The following is a 16644-nucleotide window of genomic DNA, read 5'->3' on the forward strand; positions in this document are numbered from 1 at the left end:
AAAGTTAAAAGGACCTGAGTTTGGGAGGCTGAGGTGGGTGGATCACTTGAGGTCAGGAGTTGGCGGGTGCCTGTAATCCCAGGTACTAGGGAGGCTGAGGCAGGAGAATTGCTTGAACCTGGGAGGCGGAAGTTGCAGTGAGACAAGATCACGTCACTGCACTCCAGCCTGGGTGACAGAGTGAGACCCTATCTCTGCAAAAATAAATAAATAAATAAATAGGACCGAAGTTAGACTTTCTGGAGCAAGCTTCGTTCTGACATTCATCCTTGCCACAGAATGGGGCCATCCCTGTTAGTGTTTCCGAGAACTGAGCTAACAGAAAATAAAAATTAACAGCATTATCTGCAAGAAGCAGTTCTGGGCTTCTGATAAAGGACTCCGGCTCTGGCAGGCTCACCCAAAGGGGTCCCCCTTATGTCATTGTCTCTGGGGAAGGGTGGGTGGGGCCCCAGCTCTGCTGGAGAACAGCCGGTGATAGCCAGAAGCCCTCAAGGTCTCTAGAGGGATGGAAAGAAAAGAGACTAGGTGAAGGAAAGCGCTTCTGTTTGTATCCAGAAAAGGCCTCTCCCCTGAGAGCCCAGCTCAGTGGCAAATGGGACTTAAATAAGGACCACTTAGAAAAGGCAGGGCCACTTCTAGAGCACTTTACTTACTGAGTACTTTACTGTATGTAAGGATTTCTGCATTTCAAATCTACAAAGTAGTTGCCATTATGATTACCACTGCACATAAAAAACAGAAAAGGCCAGATGCACTGACTCACGCCTATAATCCCAGCACTTTGGGAGTCCAAGGCAGGCAGATCACCTGAGGTCGGGAGTTCGAGACCAGCCTGGCCAACACAGTGAAACCCCCGTCTCTACTAAAAATACAAACATTAGCCGGGTGTGGTGGCACATGCCTATAATCCCAGGTACTTGGGAGGTTGAGGCAGGAGAATCACTTGAACCTGGGAGGTGGAGGTTGCAGTGAGCCAAGATTGCGCCACTGCACTCCAGCCTGGGCAACAGAGCGAGACTCTGTCTCAAAAACAAACAAACAAACAGAAAAGACTGAGTAATCTGCTCAGGGTTATGTAGCCAGTGAGGCCAGATCTTGGGTTGGAAACACATGGATGGTCAGGCTCCAGCCACAGAACCATGACACGGTAGGAAAGGAAGACTCCAGCTGAAACAGAAATGATCCTGTTACTATACTGAGCCGCGGTGGGCAAGAGGAGGTTGCTAGGGGAGACTGGCATGATTTTCACCAAGCAGACAGGCTTCTGTGTGCCCAGGAGGAGTTTACATTGTTTCAAAGAGAACAGACTCATCCTGCCTGAAGGCACCTCTTAGCAAGCCATAGTAGTGTCTCAAATCACCACCTGACCCGCTCGCCCTTTGCTCCCTGCTCAAGCCCACATCTAAACCAAAGGCCCCGACTAAATCCCTTCCTAGAGCTCAGCACATGGCCCAGGGGTGAGGATTACTAGAGCTGATGGCATCACTCAGCATTCTCTCCATCCCAATGTGATGTGACACCTCTGCCCAGATGTTCCCAGTGCTTAAAGGAGCAGCCCCCTCAAATCAAGAGGTTCTGGTGTCTGTCCCTTTTGTTGGGGGCACTCCCACCTCCTTCCTTCTCTTTTTACTGAGCCCCCAAAATCCCAGACCCTTGGGTAAACTTCGGATGCTTCTATACTTCTATTTGACCCTAGGGTCTCCCTGCATTGTCCTGGGCACAGAAAGGGAGACTCTTCTGGGAGAAAATGGGCTTTAAGATACATGTGAGATAGGGCTAGCTCTACTATAATTTACAGGCATCATAATTAAATTTTCTTTTACTATCATCAAAAAAAAAAACAAAAACTAGCCAGGCATGGTGGCACGCGCCTATAGTCCCAGCTACTGGGGAAGCTGAGGCAGGAGAATCGCTTGAACGTGGGAGACGGAGGTTCCAGTGAGCCAAGATGGCGCCACTGTACTCCAGCCTGGGTGACAGAGCAAGACTCTGTCTAAAAAAAAAAAAAAAAAAAAGAATGAGTGAGAAGGGAGAAGGGCCTGGTATCTCTGTGTCCCTTCTTGTGGGGAGAGTGAGGAAGAGGTTTGTATAAACTGGATGGAACTGGCAAAGCTTATCATTGTGGCTACGGAGTTTGTTTTCTCTTCTTCAGCTTTCAGTTTCCTGAGTGTTGGCATGTGCACGTGTGTGTGTGTGTGTGTGTGTGTCCTTTGGTCCTGGGAAGCCTTTGAGTCATAACAATAACTCATCCTAGCCTGATGTCAAGGCTAATTTATACTTCCCAGCTTGATGGCTTGATGCTGCAGGGCACGAGTTTTCTCCACTCTCCAACCCCTCTGTTATTTCCACAACCCTTTTGCTCTCCAGAAAGCAATTGTATTTGAAGGCAAAAGACATGTTAGGTCAGCTAGGAATGAGGAGTCAGGGAGCGCATCGCCCTGGGCCCGGACCCCAGCCCGTGACTGGCAGTGTTTCTGAGTAGCCAGTGAAATCCTGGCTGAGTTGTGGCCTGGGAGTCCTCCAGCAAAGCAAAACTTGGCTCATCCAAGGTCACCAAGAGACAACAAGGACAGAGAGAAAGGGTGAGGAGGCTCAGGAGCCTTGTAATCGAATCCATAATAAATGAATTACATGCATGAAAATGTGTGGAAGAGAATGTTTCTCTCTTTTGTATGAGCAAAGAATTTGGCTAATTTAAGGAGAATGATTTAGTGTTAGGGATCACCTAAGCCACTTAGTTTTCAGAACAGAAAATAAAATCCAAATAAGTCAAGTGAAGGCCGGGCACGGTGGCTCATACCTGTAATTCTAGCACTTTGGGAGGCCAAGGCAGGAGGATCGCTTGAGCCCAGGAGTTTGAGACCAGCCTGGGCAACACAGTAAGGCCTCATCTGTACAAATAACAATAATAATAAGTATTAGCCAAGCGTGGTGGCGCATGTCTGTGGTCTCAGCTACTGAAGAGGCTGAGATGAAGCATGAGATGCATAAGCCCAGGCAATCGAGGCTGCTGTGAGCCATGATTGTGCCAGTGCACTCCAGCCTGGGCAACAGAGCAAGATTCTGTCTCAAAAAAAGAGACAAGTCAAGTGACTTATTCAAGGGCACACAGCCAGCTACTAGCAGAATCTGGGATAAGAGACATGAACTCCCCTAACCGAGGGCCAGTGATTCTGCTACATGAGTGGTTTTCAAATGTTTAGTTTTGCAAGCAGCGCGTTCTTTCACTCTCCTTCCCCTGCCACCTTGCAAATGAAACATACATGATATAAAACAGATCAAGGTGGTCCCGCTGTGTGGTGAAGTGGGGTGAGGGTTCCAGAACTCCAACTGCTTTGCCTTTTTCGATGCAGTTCTTGGGGTACCTCTGTGAGTTCCTAAGCCTTCATGAAACTGAAAACTGCAGCACTAACCCTAACAAGAATAAGCCCTCAATACGGTTTCCATACGACCTAGGTATTATTCTGAATTTTATATGTAGTAGCTCCTTTGATTTCCAGAAACCCTGTGAGAACCCCATACCAGTGGGGTTGCAGGAGTTGTAAGCTCTGCAGAGGTCCCTCCTCCACATGCGTGTCCTGACAAACAACATCTCTTGGAGGCTAAGCACAGTGGCTCACACCTGTAATCCCGGCACTTTGGGAGGCCAAGGTGGGCAGATCACTTGAGGTCAGGAGTTCAAGACCAGCCTGGCCAACATGGTGAAACGCCATCTCTACTAAAAATACAAAAATTAGCTGGGCGTGGTGGCACGTGCCTGTAGTCCCAGCTACTTGGGAGGCCGAGGTGGGAGAATCACTTGAACTTGGTGGCAAAAATTGCAGTGAGCTGAGATCATGCCACTGCACTCCAGCCAGGGTGACAGAGTATAAGACTCTGTCTCAAAAAAAAAAAAAAAAAAAAAATCTCTTGACATCTGGGCTCTTGAAATGGAATCTTTGCTAGTAGAGGGTGACTTTTGTTCAGATACCCTGTCGCATAATCCTGCCCTTGAACCTTACCTCATCTCCTCCCCATTCCTTTCCCGTGTTTTAATTCACCAACCACCACCCTTGATGTGGCTCCCGGTTGGGCAGCTTTTAGCCTCGAGGGAGCCATAGGCAGACTTGCTGGTCTTTTCCAAAGGCAAACCAGTTGCTTCCTCTTAACTTGATCACAGGCAGCCTAAAGCTGTATTCTGTCTGGCATCCACAATTACTGCCAAATAAACTCTTCCCCAAGCAACCACTTTATTATGCCTCTGGAGTCTATGAATCTCAGGAATTTGGATGGCACACAGAATGGCTTGTTTCTGCTCCTGATGCAAGGGGTCTCAGCTGGGCAGACTCAAATATGAGAGGGGACTCAGTGGCTAGGGGATGGAACCTTCTGGGTCATCTTCACTCACATGTCTGGTGGTTGGTGCCAGCTGTCAGCTGCGATTTCAGCTGGGCTGTCGGCCAGAACACCTGCCTAGATCTCTCTACGTGGGGTAGTTTAGGCTTCCTAACAAGATGGCAGCCAAGTGCCAAGCTCCAGAGTCCCAAGAGAACCAGGAAACTATCACTTTTATTTATTTCTTTTTTTTTGAGATGAAGTTTTGCTCTTGTCACCCATGCTAGAGTGCAATGGCTCGATCTTGGCTCACTGCAACCTCTGCCTCCTGGGTTTGAGCGATTGTCCTGCCTCAGCCTCCTGAGTAGCTGGGATTACAGGTGCCCGCCACCACGCCTGGCTAATTTTTTTTTTTTTTTTTTCATTTTTGGTAGAGACGGGGTTTCATCATTTTGGCCGAGCTGGTCTGGTACTCCTGACCTCAAGTGATCCACCCGCTTGGGCCTCCCAAAATGCTGGGATTACAAGCCTGAGCCACCACGCCCGCCCAGGACTTCCACATCTTTTGAGGGAAACTATTCAACCCATAATCATGACCTAGCCTTGAAAGTCACCTTGAAAGTGGCATCACCTCTGCTGTGTCACCAGCCCCTCCCCCCAGGGTCGAGGGGAGGGAGCGTGGACCCCCTCTTGATGGGAAGTGTGTCTGGGGCATGTAAGGTGGGAGATACTGTTGCAGTCATTTTTAGAAGACGCAATCTGCCAAGACAGTGTTTAAAAAACATTTATTTTTAGTTGCTAGTATTTAAGCATAAGGGGAATTTACATAAAACTTGATTTCTGGTTCTTAAAAAAAATCAGAAGAACCCAATAGCATTGGGCTCTGATTTCCCCATGGCAGCAGCCAGTGAGAGCTGCCCCGCTTTAGAAGTCAGGGCCCTCCAGCTGACCCATTTCCTGGGTACCCCCTTCTGAGGCCCCACCATGTCAGTTGCCATTGCTCACCATGTGGAGCTGTGACTTCCCTTGCACGCAGCCTGCTTCTCTAGGGTCAGTACTTGCTGCCTGCTCTCTGGGCAACTGAGGGGCCCCTTGTCCCCACCCCCAGGCTGTGCAGAGTAAGATCCCTGGGCAACTGAGGGTGCTCCCTGCTTCCCCTACCCTCTGCCCCTCTGCCCCAGGTTGTGCAGAGGGAGCTCCTTGGGGTGGAACCCCAGGAGCTTCCCCCAGGGTGAAATCATAGTGCCATGACCTTAACAACCCACCCTGCTACCCTGAGAACCAACAGAAAGCAACAGACGTGAGCCGGGCCCCTGATTCACAGCCCCAGTGTCTGCGGGACTGGTCCGGGCAGGAGGACGAGGCTGGACAAGCATAGGCAGCTAGCTGATTGCAGGGGGAAGGACAAGGTGGTGGTGGGGAAGCTGCCTGGAAAACTGCAAACAGATGTGGTCATCATAGCTACCCTCGCGGGGCCCACCAGTGCCGCCTCCTTCTGCCCCTCCCCCACGGGTGGGCCTCCTTCCAATAAATGACGTTGGGGCTACTTCTGAGGTGGCTTCCTTGACCTCCCGCCCTTCCCATCCACATGTATCTTCTAGAACCTTCCCACATCTTCTCTGTGACTGGCCAAATCCCTTTACCGCAAATGCCACAGAAATAAACAACACCAAGTTTGCCAACGCAGTTTCTGTCGTCTTAGGAGCCTCCAACTGGAGCAATAATTTTCTCCGTGGAAGAGTCTGTGGAACAGAAGCAGCCAGAGAATGGTCCTTGCTGTGCCGGGTCTTCTGTAGGAGTGTGGGCAGATCCCATCACCCAAAAAGCAGAATCCTCTTCAAGCCTGGATTGGGAGAGTCCCCAGGCATTAGGGATGTCCTTGGAGACCCTAGCTCTGTTACCTCCCACAGTTACTTAGCATCTCTGTATCTCCTGCTCCTGCCTTTGTAAGGTTAAGTGATTGAACTTATGCAAAGTGCTGTGCAAAGCGCTTAACACTTGCATGCATCTTTGATGAAGTTGCCTTTCCTCTGTTGGGTCCCAGTAGTGTTTGGCCAGTGTAGAGAGACTCCTTGCCCTTTGCACTCCCAGAGTAGCGTGAGGGTGAAGTGAGCCCAGGCACCAGGATAGAAGCCCGCCCTGCTTCCCCACGTGCCAGGTACTGTGCCAGGCCAAGAAAGCAGCACGTCCTTCTTTCTCCCTCTGCGCCCCGCCCCCAATGCACCCGTGGTCCCCAGAGCCCCCGCCTGTACCCAGAGCCAGACGCAGATGACAGGGGAGAGGCCCTGGAGTTCCGGTCCCGGCATCTGTGATTAATATTTTGCAGGTTGATGGCCAGTGAGCTGTATTCCTGACCTCGGGGAAGGACTGTTTGGCTCTTAGTGAGGCGTGGAAACAATTTTAAAAGTAGGGGGGAGGTTGGGAAGAAATAGGAAAACAAATATCCTATAGTTGCCAGTTGAACCCAGGGGCTGGCTGGTGCCTTTCTACAGAAATCTAAGACAGCTGGGGGAGGGAGAAGGGAGGAAGAGGAGGGGAGTGGAGGGGAGGCGTAAGGTCCCAGAGGGGCCGTCCTGGGGTCCCGCTAGTCTGGGAGTTTACTGAACCTAAACTCCCAAAGAGAAAAGATGCACGTTGGAGTCCCAAGAGAGCTACTCATTCATTCTCCAGGGCTGCTGTAATCAATGACCACAAACTGGGCGGCTTAAGCCAACAGAAATGTCCTCTCTCACAGTTATGAGGCTAGAAGTCCAAAATCAAGTTATCAGTAGAGCTGTGCTCCCCCTGAAGGCTTAGGGGAGAATTCTTCCTTGGCCCTTCCTGTTTCTGAGGGTTCCAGGCAGTCCCTGGCATTTCTTAGCTTGTTGCTTCATCACTCCAAGTGCCGCCTGTGTCCTCACGTGCCTTTCTCCTCTGTGTGTGTGTCTGTGTCATCTCTCTCTTTTCTGCAACTTGGATTTTGCATTCATGGTGTACATGTGCAGGTTTGTTGCCTGGGTATACTGCGTGATGCTGAGGTTTGGGGTGTGATTGATCTCGTCACCCAGGTAGTGGGCATAGTGGGCACAGGACCCAATAGGGAATTTTTCAGCCCATGTCCTCTCCCTCTCCTTTTTTTTGGGGTGGGGGGGGGAGTGAGGGGTTGTGTGTGTGTGTGTGTGTGCTTTATTTTTTTGTGGTGGAGTCTCGCTTTGTCGCCCGGGCTGGAGTGCAGTGGCCCAGGCTGGAGTGCAGTGGCACAATCTTGGCTCATTGCAACCTCCACTTCCCAGGTTCAAGTGATTCTCCTGCCTCAGGCTTCCGAGTAGCTGGGATTACAGGAGTCCGCCACCACGGCTGGTTAACTTTTGTATTTTTAGTAGAGACAGGGTTTCACCATGTTGGCCGGGCTGGTCTTGAACACCTGACTTCAAGCAATCTGCCTGCCTCGGCCTCCCAAAATGCTGGGATTACAGGTGTGAGCCACTGTGCCTGGCTTTTTATTTTTTATTTTTATTTATTTTTATTTTTTTTGAGACAGGGTCTCTGTCACCCAAACTGGAGTGCAGTGACACAATTTTGGCTCACTGCAACCTCTGCCACCCAGGTTCAAGTGATCCTCTTGCCTCAGCCTCCCAAGTAGCTGGGACTACAGGCACGTGCCACCATGCCTGGCTAATTTTTGTATATTTGGTAGGGATGGGGTTTTGCCATGTTGGCCAGGCTGGTCTCAAACTTCTGGGCTCAGGTGATCCACCCGCTGCAGCCTCCTGATGTGCTGGGATTACAGGTGTGGGCCACCGCGCCTGGCTTTCTTCTTCTTTTTTCTGTTTTTGTTTTTTTTTGTAGCGATAAAGTCTCACTATGTTGCCCAGGCTTGTCTGGAACTCGTGGGCTCAAGCAATCCTCCCGCCTCAGCCTCCTAAATTACAGGGGTGAGTCACCGCACCTGGCCATCCTCTCTTCTTTTTCTTTCTTTTCTTTTTTTTTTTGAGACGGAGTCTCGCTCTGTCACCCAGGCTGGAGTGCAGTGGCGTGATCTCATCTCACTGCAAGCTCCGCCTCCCGGGTTCATGCCATTCTCCTGCCTCAGCCTCCCGAGTAGCTGGGACTACAGGTGCCCGCAACCACGTCCGGCTAATTTTGTTTTTGTATTTTTACTAGAGACGGGGTTTCACCATGTTAGCCAGGATGGTCTCGATCTCCTGACCTCGTGATTCACCCACATTGGCCTCCCAAAGTGCTGGGATTACAGGTGTGAGCCACCACGCCCAGCCTCTCTTCTTTTTCATAAGGACACAAATCATTGGATTTAGGGTCAGTCTAATCCAATATGATCTCATCTTAACTAATTACATCTGCAGAGAACCTACTTCCAAATAAGGTCACATTTTGAGGTTCCTGGTGGATGTGATTTTTGGGGAGACAACATTTAGCCTACTGCACTGCCTTTGATAATCTTATCTGGGAGTCACACCCGAACCCCACATAGGTTCTAGCAAGTGTGGACTTGACACAAACTACTTTAGACGGGGGTTCTGCAAACTTCTGACCCCATCTGCTTCTGCATGGCCCATGAGCTAAGAATGCTTGTTACATGTTTAAATCATTCAGAAAAAAATACAACCCAGAATGATATTTTGTTACATGTGAAAATTATATACAATTCAAATTTCAGAGTCTTTAAATAAAATTGGATTGGAACACAGCCATGCACATATGTTTATGCATCCTCTGTAGCTGCTTCTGCCTTACGACGGAGACTCTGTGGCCTACAGAGCCCTTTAGGGAAAATGTTTGCTGAGGCCGGGCGCAGTGGCTCACCCCTGTAATCCCAGCACTTGGGGAGGCTGAGGCAGGCAGATCACCTGATGTCAGGAGTTAGAGACCAGCCTGGCCAACACAGTGAAACCCTGCCTCTACTAAAAATACAAAAATTAGCCGGGTGTGGTGTTGCATGCCTGTAATTCCAGCTACTTGGGAGGCTGAGGCAGGAGAATCACTTTAATCCAGGAGGCGGAAATTGCAGGGAGCCGAGATCATGCCACTGCACTCCAGCCTGGGCGACAGAGTGAGACTGTGTCTCAAAAAAAAAAAAAAGTTTGTTGACCCCAGGGACATTTTTTCTTTAAGAGACAAGATCTTGCTCTGTGCCCAGGCTGAAGTGCAGTGACGCAACCATAGCCCATTGCAGCCTTGACCTCCTGGACTCAAGTGATCCTCTTGCCTCAGCCTCCTGAGTAGCTGGGACTATAGGTGCATGCCACCACACCCAGCTAAAGGACAGTGTTGTTTGGAAGCAATCAATGTTTCCTGCCTCATCTGTGGCCCACCCAGAGTTGGGATGTCTCCCCTAGTTTTCTCCTTCAGGTCAAGCAGTGTCTTAACCCTGGGTGAAAGCTGCTTCGTGGTTAAAAGAGGGGGCACAACGAAGCCAGGCAGCCGGAGCTCAAATTCTGGCTCTGACACTTCCATGGCAGGTCCCTTCACCTCTCCACTCATGGCATCTTTTTTGTTTTTTTGTTTTTTTTTGAGACAGAGTCTCACTCTGTCACCCAGGTTGGAGTGCAATGGCTCAATCTGGGCTCACTGCAAACTCTGCTTCCCAGGTTCAAGTGATTCTCTTGCCTCAGCCTCCTGAGTTGCTGGGATTATAGGCGTGTGCCACCACGCCTGGCTAATTTTGTATTTTTAATAGAGACGGGGTTTCTCCATCTTGGTCAGGTTGGTCTCGAACTCCTGACTTCAGGTGATCTGCCTTCCTCTGCCTCCCAAAGTGCTAGGATTATAGGCATGAGCTGCCACGCCTAGCCCCCTGTCAAAGACTTCTTACCTTATACAACACACTAGAAAATCCCACCCATTCTGGTGGAAGCTGTCACAAACCTCTTTGGATCCAATTTCACTCACTCTTTTTTTTTTTTTTTTTTGAGACGGAGTCTTGCTCTGTCACGGGGGCTGGAGTGCAGTGGCTGGATCTCAGCTCACTGCAAGCTCCACCTCCTGGGTTTACGCCATTCTCTCGCCTCAGCCTCCCGAGTAGCTGGGACTACAGGTGCCCGCCACCTCGCCCGGCTATTTTTTTTTTGTATTTTTTTAGTAGAGACGGGGTTTCACCGTGTTAGCCAGGCTGGTCTCGATCTCCTGACCTCGTGATCCGCCTGTCTCGGCCTCCCAAAGTGCTGGGATTACAGGCTTGAGCCACCGCGCCCGGCCTCACTCTTTATGGGCGTTGAGAAAAGAGTGTATGAGATATGCATATGATGGGCCCTGGGTATAAGAGGGGAAGTGGTAATGGGGACAGCACCACCAGAAGGCACAGGGAAGCAGTGCTGTGGGCCTGTTGGTCCCATTGGCCCCTCCTATCCACACCCCACCTTGCTGTGCGCCCCACTGGGAGGCTGCCCCACATGGACGGCATCTCAGTACCTTCCAAATTCCCATTTGGTTTGGAACATAAGCCCAGGCAGTTGGCAGGCTGAGGCGGGAGGATTGCTTGAGCCCAGGACCAGCCTGGGCAACATGGTGAGTTCCCATCTTTACCGAAAAACAACAACAGCAACAACAACAACAACAACAAAACAAAACAGAAAGAAAGAAATTAGCTGGGTATGGTGGTGCATGCCTATAGTCCTAGCTATTTGGGAGGCTGAGGCAGGAGGATGGCTTGAGCTCAGGAGTTCGAGGCTGCAGTGAGCCATGATCACGCCACTGCACTCCAGCCTGGGTGATAGAGCAAGACCCTGTCTCAAAAAAAAAAAAAAAAAAAGCCAGGCACTGTGGCTCACACTTTGGGAGTCTGAGGCAGGAAGACAGCTTGAGCCCAGGAGTTCGAGACCACCCGGGGCAACATAGCAAGAACTTCTATTTTAAAAGAAAGTTAAAAAAAAATTAAAATAATAATAAATAAATACATACATAAATAAATAAAAAGTCCAGGAGAATGGAAGATGGTAGGAAAGCGAGGTTGGGAGCTATGGATCCCCTAGCACCCTCCCTGCCTCTGTTTGGCGTCTCTGTCTCGTGCCAGCCATCCCTGTCTGCAGGTTCCAGTGACTTCTCCCTGTATTTGCCAGCCTGGGGTGGTGATGACCCCAGCTCTCACTAGAGATTGTCCTTACCCACAATCTAGTGAATGGTCTCTTCCTGAAACTCCTGAAATGGGCCTGCGTTGAGTGTGCCATTGCTTTCCAGCTTGACCGATAGACTCCGAAAGGCCGGTTCAGCTTTCCCTCTGGAGTCCTCCTATTTCTAAGATTCAGAAGTTATCCGCTGACATTGGCCACGTGTGGTGGCTCATGCTTGTAATCCCAGCACTTTGGGAGGCTGAGGTGGGCAGATTGCTTGAGTCCAGGAGTTTGAGACCAACCTGGGCAATATGATGAAACACTGTCTCTATAAGAAATACAAAAATTAGCCAGTCGTAGTGGCATGTGCCTGTAGTCCCAGCTACTGGGGAGGCTGAAGTGGGAGAATTGCTCGAACCCAGAAGGCGGAGGTTGCAGGGAGCCAAGATCGCACCACTGCACTCTAGCCAGGGCAACATAGCCAGACCCTGTCTCAAAAAAATTAAATTAAATTACAGAAGTGATTCATTGGCATGCTTTCTAGCTAGGAAGAGTCCTGAGGCAGGGTAGAACAAGACTTGTTAAGGAAGTAGAAGTCAGGAATGACCGAAGTGGAATTCTGCCTCAAGCTAGGAGCTCCTGAATGATCCCACATAAATGTCATTTTATCCATGAACAATAGTGATAATCCCTTACATGTGTGGAGCATTGTCTGGCTTACAAATCCAAGTTCATACACAATCTCCCTTCTAATACCCACACTGCTTTCTGTGAGGGATGCAGAGTGGGATCAGCACCCCCATCTTCTGGAAGGAGAAACCGAGGCTCTGAAAGGTTTGCAGGAACCTCCACATAGGGTTCAGGGTTGGGACTTGAACCTGGTGACCAATTTAGCAAACAAAAATAGAGGATACTGGCCGGGCATGGTGGCTCATGCCTTTAATCCCAGCATTTTGGGAGGCCAAGGCGGGTGGAAACAAAAGGAGCAGCGCTGGTGGTTTGGAGCTTGCCTTTCCATGTGTTGGAAAGAAATGGGGATGCGGCTAGAGGGAGGACCCCTCTGGAGGTCGCCTCTGTCTAAGAGGTTACTTCCCTGCACTTCTCTTCATGAATCAGATGCCAGAGAAGGCAGAAATGATGCCCGTTCCACAGATGGAGTAGCGAGGCTGGTAGAGGTTGAACTCAAGTTCAAGTGGAGGCTAGAATTAGTGAGAATCCAGGTCTGCCAAACCCATGCTAGTTTCGTTAGCCCAGGTAACCAAAAGTGCTCTATTCCATTTAGTGATTCTGGGAGCTTTGTTTCCCTATTTTCATTTATTTATTTTTGATACAGAATCTTACTCTGTCACCTAGGCTGGAGTGCAGTGGCGCGATCTCAGCTCACTGCAACCTCTGCCTCCTGGGCTCAAGCAATTCTCCTGCCTCAGCCTCCCAAGTAGCTGGGATTACAGGCGCCCGTCACCACGGCTGGTTAACTTTTGCATTTTTAGTAGAGACGGGGTTTCACCATGTTGGCCAGACTGGTCTCGAACTCCTGACCTCAGGTGATCTGCCTGCTTCGGCCTCCCAAAGTGCTGGGATTACGGGCATGAGCCACTGTACCTGGCCTCTGGGAGCTTTAAGAAGAGGACCTCTGCTAAGTTCCGAGAGGCCTCCTGAGTTTTTTCCAGGTAAGGTTACCTTCTCTCAGGGGAGAGTAGTGCTGTGCACACTCCAAGCCAGCATGGTGTCTCATAGTCTCCGTGGTTTTCTTTCTTTTTTTTTCTGAATCTGAGTTTTGCTCTTGTCACCCAGGCTGGAGTGCCATGGCGAGATCTCGGCTCACTGCAACCTCCGCTTCCCAGGTTCAAGCGGTTCTCCTGCCTCAGCCCCCTGAGTAGCTAGGATTACAGGCACCTGCCACCACGTCCAGCTAACTTTTTTTTTTTATGAGACAGTCTCCCTCTGTTGCCCAGACTGGAGTGCAGTGGCCGGATCTCAGCTCACTGCAAGCTCCGCCTCCTGGGCTCACACCATTCTCCTGCCTCAGCCTCCCAAGTAGCTGGGACTACAGGCACCCGCCACCACGTCCAGCTATTTTTTTGTATTTTCAGTAGAGACAGGGTTTCACCACGTTAGCCAGGATGGTCTCGATCTCCTGACCTCGTGATCCACCCGCCTCGGCCTCCCAAAGTGCTGGGATTACAGGCGTTAGCCACCGTGCCCAGCCAACCTTTTTGTATTTTTAGTAGAGACAGGTTTTCACCATGTTGGCCAGGCTGGTCTACAAACTCCTGACCTCAGGTGATCCACTCACCTTGGCCTCCCAAAGTGCTGAGATTACAGGCATAAGCCACCGTGCCTAGCCTCTCCTTGGTTTTCGAAAGCGCCATTCACCACCCATCTTCTTAGCAGATTTACCTTACTCTGTGTGTGTGTGTGTGTGTGTGTGTGTGTGTGTGTGTAGTCATTGTTTCTTCCCTCCTACTGTATTTTACTGGTTACAGAGCTGTAGATGGCCAAAGTTCACTGGCCACAATTAGGGAGGGACCAGCCTAGGATTCAAAATCAATGAGGAGAAAGATTGGAATGAAGGAAGCGAACGCTGGCCAGGTGTGGTGGCTCATGCACTTTGGGAGGCAGAAGTGGGTGGATCCCTTGAGCCCAGGAGTTCAAGACCAGTCTGGGCAACATGGTGAAAGCCCATCTCTAGTAAAAATACAAAAAAAAAGTAGCTGGGTGTGGTGGCGTGTGCCTGTGGTCCCAGCTACTCAGGAGGCTGAGGTGGGAGGATCACTTGAGCGAGGATATTGAGGCTGCAGTGAGCTGAGATTGTACCACTGCCCTCCAGCCTGGGCAACAGAGAGACCCTTGTCTCCAAAAAAAAAAAAGAAAAAAGAAAAAAGGAATTAAAGGACATCATGAGGCTTCCGGCAGGTCTAGAATATAAATGCCTTCTGTGCCTGCCACATTTTGGTGTTCAAAGCATTTTCCTCCAAGTCCCATTATTTTATTTGATCTTTATGATAACCTGATTGGTGGTAGATCAGGGGTCACTCACTTCCCTTGAGAAAAGATGCTTTAAGTCTCTCCACTTGCAAGGGACCATTCTAGAATCAGAACCCACTCTTCTGACTCCAGGTCCAGAATGTCTTCCAGGTTATTTTCTTTCTTTCTTTCTTCCTTTCCTTTCCTTCCTTTCCTCCCCTCCTCTCCTCTCCCCTCCCCTCCCCCTCCCCCTCCCACTCCCTTCCCTTTCTTTTCTTTTCTTTCTTTTCTTCTTTTTTCTTTTCTTTTCTTTCTTTCATGGAGTTTCCCTCTTGCTGCCCAGGCTGGAGTGCAATGGTGCAATCTCAGCTCACTGCAACCTCCGCCTCCTGGGTTCAAGCAATTCTTGTGCCTCAGCCTCCTAACTGGGATTAACAGGTGCCCACCACCGCACCCAGCTAATTTTTGGTGTTTTAGTAGAGACGAAGTTTCACCATGTTGCCCAGGTCTTGAACTCCTGGCCTTGGGCAATCCGCCCACCTCGGCCTCCCAAAGTATTAGGATTACAAGCATGAGCCCCTGCACCTGGCTATGTTATTATCTTTTAACCAAACATCCTCAGAGCAGCGGGCATGGAGTTATGTGTAATGTGGGATTCCAAATGATGTATAAGATCGAAATTATCTGTAGTCAGAATTACCCTTGAAAATCTCTTCATTGACTTGAAAATTGGTCATAAAGTACAGTATACATGGTTTGTGCGTGATAGGTCCAGAAGCAGTCTTATCTGACCCCCGTTTAGTGAGCTAGCCATACTGACGGATACCCTATATTCCTTTTGCAAAACATGGACGTGTACACAGTAGCCTGAATGCCGAAGGTAGTAGGCTGCTTTCTATCAGGCCAGCATACATCTGCTCCTACTGAATTGAGTTGTATGTTTACAAAGAGTCAAGTATCATTGTTTCTGAACTTGTTTATGCCAGTTGTACTTTTTATAGTAATTACATAATTTAATTAAATATGATGTAAGTAGATAAAATAAGAGTAGAAAAGGAGAATAACTGTTTCTCTGAAAATTATATTCAATGTTTTGGAAACAGAAAGTTGCAATAACTAAATAAAAGAGCGGGCTAGAGGCTGGGCACAGTGACTCATGCCTGTAATCCTAGCACTTTGGGAGGCCGAAGTGGGTGAATCACTTGAGGTCAGGAGTTTGAGACCAGCCTGGCCAACATGGTGAAACCCCAGCTCTACTAAAATTATAAAAATTAACCAGGTGTGGTAGTGGGCTCCTGTAATCCCAGCTTTCGGGAGGCCGAGGCAGGAGAATCATTTGAACCAGGGAGGTGGAAGGCTGTAGTGAGCAGAGATCATACCACTGTACTCCAGCATGGGCCAAAGGCCAAGATTCCATCTCAAGAAAAAAAAAACAAAACACCAACAAAACAACTATATATATATGATGATTCATATATATGATATATATTCATATATGATATATATTCATATATGATATATATGAATATATATATATGAAATGCCCTGCTCCAGTTGTGTTTTGATTAGTTGAGCAGCCTCTGTATGAATGTCTGATGTGCATTATGCAATAATGTACACTGTGCAAAATAAGTGTACCCATTGAGTGGCATTACATGCCCTATTAACATGATTTCCCTACCTGGTACGGTGGCTCATGCCTGTAATCCCAGCATTTTGGAAGGCTGAGGTGGGAGGATTGCTTGATCCCAGGCATTCGAGACCAACCTGGGCAACAGGATGAGACCTTATCTCTACAAAAAATAATTAGCTGGGTGTGGTGGCATGAACCTGTGGTCTCAGCTACTTGGGAGGCTGAGGTGGGAGGATCACTTCAGCCCAGGAGGTTGAGGCTGCAGTAAGCTGTGTTCATGCCTCATGCCACTACACTCCAGTCTGGGTGACAGCGCAAGACTGTCTCAAAAAAAAAAAAAAAAAAAAAAAAAAAACAAGGTTGGATGTGGTGGCTCATGCCTATAATCCCAACACTTTGGGAGGCCAAGGCAGGTGGATCACCTGAGGTCAGGAGTTCGAGACCAGCCTGACCAACATGGAGAAATCCTGTCACTACTAAAATACAAAATTAGCCAGGTGTGGTGGCATATGCCTGTAATCCCAGCTACTCCAGAAGGCTGAGGCAGGAGAATCGCTTAAACCATGGAGGCAGAGGTTGCGGTGAGCCGAGATTGTGCCACTGCACTCCAGCCTGGGCTACAAGCACGAAACTCCATCTCAAAAAAAAAAAAAAAAAAAAAAAAGAAAAAGAAAAGAAGGG

Source organism: Rhinopithecus bieti, unplaced genomic scaffold (genome assembly GCF_001698545.2).
Source record: "Rhinopithecus bieti isolate Rb0 unplaced genomic scaffold, ASM169854v2 scaffold_13400, whole genome shotgun sequence".
NCBI classification, from domain to species: Eukaryota; Metazoa; Chordata; class Mammalia; order Primates; family Cercopithecidae; genus Rhinopithecus; species Rhinopithecus bieti.